Here is a 5,082-nt window from a genome sequence, read left to right on the forward strand (position 1 = left end):
TTCCCTAATCCCAGCGGTGGAACAGTCCCAGATTGTGCAGCCATTGAATGAATTTGCATTGCTTTTTTCGAAGCCCGACCGACCTTAATATATTTAGCATGGGTTCGACGTCTGTGCATGGTTTTTGCTCATTTCATTGAAAATTGCTTATCATGAATGCATGGAAACAGTCAGGTAATGGATCAGAGCAGCGTTGTTAAATAATCAGGAAAAGAAGACACCAATGCAAACACAGAGAGTAGAACACGCACGTCGAGGGGCGCTAAGTGAAACGCTTAATCAGGGCCGACGTCCCTGGGTGGGCTCAAACCACCAACCTTTCGATTAACAGCCGAACGCGCTAGCCAATTGCGCCACAGAGACGACCACAGCAAAATCACGCAAGACTCTGCAAACCAGTGTTTCAATGAATTCGAGTCTCAGGTCGTGTGAGCTGGAGAATCCTGCCAGTCATCAGCTTTTCCAGATCGACGCTGCGGGATGGTATCTGTTTATCTCTGCCATCTGGTGGTACAAATCAAAATTTCTCCCCAGCACTTTTTCCGTCAGTCGGAGAACCATTTCACAAGGGGACAATGTCAAAACGGTTGCGGCAATTCAACAATTGTACGAAGCACAAAACAGAGCTCATTTAACAATGTCACACTGTTCTGCTGCGGAAATCTTTCCCCTGACAGAAACTCTCCAGGCCACAGTTCCACCCTATCCCAGACCCTGCCCCTTCGCCTTGCCCTCTGCCTCTGCACTCGCTGTATGCCTGTTCAATCTCTAACCTTTATCCAGTTGTGAAGAAAGGCTACCCACCAGAAAGTCTAACACTGTTTGTCTTTCCAGATGTGCTGCCTGAGTTGCTGCGCATTTCCTGCATTTTCTCTTTCCATTTCAGATTTCCAGCATCCACCATTCGTTTGCTTTTGCACTCACAATGTTGACGGTTCATCTCCAGGTAGCTACCGTTAGACCCGGTTTCCCAGGCAAAGAGGCTTTTATTGAGGATACTGCCACATGGCAAAAGGCCAATCTGCCCCCATGCCCTTTTAACCGATAGACTAAGCTTGGAATCTCCCACACCTGAGGGGCAGGTTCTGACACACAGTAAACTGCGACCTGGTAGGTGACTCAATCTGGGCTGGGTGGAGCATGACTTGATTGACAAGCCTCGTGCTATATCAGAACTGGCCGGAGCCAGTGCTCCCCCTTTCGCTACTGGAATGGATATGTGCAGTCAGGATGGTGAACGTCTCTGGTTTTAAGATCTATCGTGCTCGACAGGTATTTTAAATGAACGGCGGGACTGAGTGAGATTGTGTGTGCGTGTCTGAACCGTGTTGTGGGACTGTGTAAGTTTGTGTATGTCTCTGAACCGTGCTGTGGGACCGTGTGAGTTTGTGTGTGGCTTTGCAGCGTGTTGTGGGACGCTGTGAGTTTAATGTGTCTCTGAACGGTGTTCTAGGACTGTGTGAGTTTGTCTGCGGGTTTCTGAACCGTTTTGTCGGACTGTGTGAGTTTGTGTGCGTGTTTCTGAACCGTGTAGTGGCACTGTGTGTGTTTATGTGTACTTTCTGCTTATTTATTGCTCTCTTACTTTGCTTTGACACATAGAAAAATGTATACACAACACAGATACACACAAATACATTGAGAAGTAACACACGCACACACACACACATTTATTCAGAATGAGCACACTGATACACCCATAATACTCAAGTGCACAATATTTATATATTTAGAACCTGATATATATTATCAAAATAAAAGGAGATTTACAACTGACACACTCACAATGCATCGCCCTCATAACATCAAGACTCTCAGTTTCGATAGAACCATCACAGCCACAGCCACAGACACACACACACGCTTTATATTGCCATATGGTCCAGTTTGAAGTTTTAAGAAAAGTCTGTACAACAAAAATTGAAAGAGTTTTCACAAGTTGCCCGTCCTGTTGAGTATTTGCAGCGATTTCCCACTCTCACAGCAGTGATTCTGAGTCACGATGTGTGGAATTGGATTTGAAAACTGAAGAAAATTCAGCGCTTGGTGCTCAGCTGTCACGAGCAATTCCACACCTGCTTTGATCAGCTGTTAGCAGTGGACTGGAACAATGTCAGCCAGGGACTTTTAGTGTACATCAATAAAAGTGAACTTATTTGATGCAGGTAAAATATCATTAAAATGGACCACCGCATTCAACTTGTTTTCCCTAATCCCAGCGGTGGAACAGTCCCAGATTGTGCAGCCATTGAATGAATTTGCATTGCTTTTTTCGAAGCCCGACCGACCTTAATATATCTAGCATGGGTTCGACGTCTGTGCATGGTTTTTGCTCATTTCATTGAAAATTGCTTATCATGAATGCATGGAAACAGTCAGGTAATGGATCAGAGCAGCGTTGTTAAATAATCAGGAAAAGAAGACACCAATGCAAACACAGAGAGAAGAACAAGCACGTCCAGGGGCGCTAAGTGAAACGCTCAATAAGGGCCGTCGTACCTGGGTGGGCTTGAACCACCAACCTTTTGGTTAACAGCCGAACGCGCTAGCGAATTGCGCCACAGAGACGACCACAGCCAAATCACCCAAGACACTGCAAACCAGTGTTTCAATGAATTCGAGTCTCAGGTCGTGTGAGCTGGAGAATCCTGCCAGTCATCAGCTTTTCCAGATCGACGCTGCGGGGTGGTATCTGTTTATCTCTGCCATCTGGTGGTACAGATCAAAATTTCTCCCCAGCACTTTTTCCGTCAGTCGGAGAACCATTTCACAAGGGGACAATGTCAAAATGGTTGCGGCAATTCAACAATTGTACGAAGCACAAAACAGAGCTCATTTAACAATGTCACACTGTTCTGCTGCGGAAATCTTTCCCCTGACAGACAAACTCTCCAGGCCACAGTTCCACCCTATCCCAGACTTGCCCCTTCGCCTTTCCCTCTGCCTCTGCACTCGCTTTATACCTGTTCAATCTCTAACCTTTATCCAGTTGTGAAGAAAGGCTACCCACCAGAAAGTCTAACACTGTTTGTCTTTCCAGATGTGCTGCCTGAGTTGCTGCGCATTTCCTGCATTTTCTCTTTTCATTTCAGATTTCCAGCATCCACCATTCGTTTGCTTTTGCACTCACAATGTTGACGGTTCGTCTCCAGGTAGCTACCGTTAGACCCGGTTTCCCAGGCAAAGAGGCTTTTATTGAGGATACTGCCACATGGCAAAAGGCCAATCTGCCCCCATGCCCTTTTAACCGACAGACTAAGCTTGGAATCTCCCACACCTGAGGGGCAGGTTCTGACACACAGTAAACTGCGACCTGGTAGGTGACTCAATCTGGGCTGGGTGGAGCATGACTTGATTGACAAGCCTCGTGCTATATCAGAACTGGCCGGAGCCAGTGCTCCCCCTTTCGCTACTGGAATGGATATGTGCAGTCAGGATGGTGAACGTCTCTGGTTTTAAGATCTATCGTGCTCGACAGGTATTTTAAATGAACGGCGGGACTGAGTGAGATTGTGTGTGCGTGTCTGAACCGTGTTGTGGGACTGTGTAAGTTTGTGTATGTCTCTGAACCGTGCTGTGGGACCGTGTGAGTTTGTGTGTGGCTTTGCAGCGTGTTGTGGGACGGTGTGAGTTTAATGTGTCTCTGAACGGTGTTTTAGGACTGTGTGAGTTTGTCTGCGGGTTTCTGAACCGTTTTGTCGGACTGTGTGAGTTTGTGTGCATGTTTCTGAACCGTGTTGTGGCATTGTGTGAGTTTATGTGTACTTTCTGCTTATTTATTGCTCTCTTACTTTGCTTTGACACATAGAAAAATGTATACACAACACAGATACACACAAATACATTGAGAAGTAACACACGCACACACACACACACATTTATTCAGAATGAGCACACTGATGCACCCATAATACTCAAGTGCACAATATTTATATATTTAGAACCTGATATATATTATCAAAATAAAAGGAGATTTACAACTGACACACTCACAATGCATCGCCCTCATAACATCAAGACTCTCAGTTTCGATAGAACCATCACAGCCACAGACACAGACACACACACACGCTTTATATTGCCATATGGTCCAGTTTGAAGTTTCAAGAAAAGTCTGTACAACAAAAATTGAAAGAGTTTTCACAAGTTGCCCGTCCTGTTGAGTATTTGCAGCGATTTCCCACTCTCACAGCAGTGATTCTGAGTCACGATGTGTGGAATTGGATTTGAAAACTGAAGAAAATTCAGCGCTTGGTGCTCAGCTGTCACGAGCAATTCCACACCTGCTTTGATCAGCTGTCAGCAGTGGACTGGAACAATGTCAGCCAGGGACTTTTAGTGTACATCAATAAAAGTGAACTTATTTGATGCAGGTAAAATATCATTAAAATGGTCCACCGCATTCAACTTGTTTTCCCTAATCCCAGCGGTGGAACAGTCCCAGATTGTGCAGCCATTGAATGAATTTGCATTGCTTTTTTCGTAGCCCGACCGTCCTTAATATATGGGTTCGACGTCTGTGCATGGTTTTTGCTCATATCATTTAAAATTGCTTCTCATGAATGCATGGAAACAGTCAGGTAATGGATCAGAGCAGCGTTGTTAAATAATCAGGAAAAGAAGACACCAATGCAAACATAGAGAGCAGAACAAGCACGTCCAAGGGCGCTAAGTGAAACGCTCAATAAGGGTCGACGTTCCGGGGTGGGCTTGAACCACCAACCTTTCGATTAACAGCCGAACGCGCTAGCCAATTGCGCCACAGAGACGACCACAGCAAAATCACCCAAGACACTGCAAACCAGTGTTTCAATGAATTCGAGTCTCAGGTCGTGTGAGCTGGAGAATCCTGCCAGTCATCAGCTTTTCCAGATCGTCGCTGCGGGATGGTATCTGTTTATCTCTGCCATCTGGTGGTAAAAATCAAAATTTCTCCCCAGCACTTTTTCCGTCAGTCGGAGAACCATTTCACAAGGGGACAATGTCAAAACGGTTGCGGCAATTCAACAATTGTACGAAGCACAAAACAGAGCTCATTTAACAATGTCACACTGTTCTGCTGCGGAAATCTTTCCCCTGACA

The 5,082-nt window shown here is 45.6% G+C and overlaps 2 non-coding genes across 2 annotated transcripts; both read right to left on the minus strand.

Moving 5' to 3' along the window:
- Positions 1-289: 289 nt before the first annotated feature.
- On the minus strand, positions 290-363 carry trnan-guu (transfer RNA asparagine (anticodon GUU)). Its single transcript has one exon. It is a non-coding gene; the product is annotated as a tRNA-Asn (tRNA).
- Positions 364-4,695: 4,332 nt separating this feature from the next.
- On the minus strand, positions 4,696-4,769 carry trnan-guu (transfer RNA asparagine (anticodon GUU)). Its single transcript has one exon. It is a non-coding gene; the product is annotated as a tRNA-Asn (tRNA).
- Between the last annotated feature and the right edge of the window lie 313 nt (positions 4,770-5,082).

Source organism: Heterodontus francisci, chromosome 22, assembly GCF_036365525.1.
Source record: "Heterodontus francisci isolate sHetFra1 chromosome 22, sHetFra1.hap1, whole genome shotgun sequence".
In the NCBI taxonomy this organism is placed as follows: Eukaryota; Metazoa; Chordata; class Chondrichthyes; order Heterodontiformes; family Heterodontidae; genus Heterodontus; species Heterodontus francisci.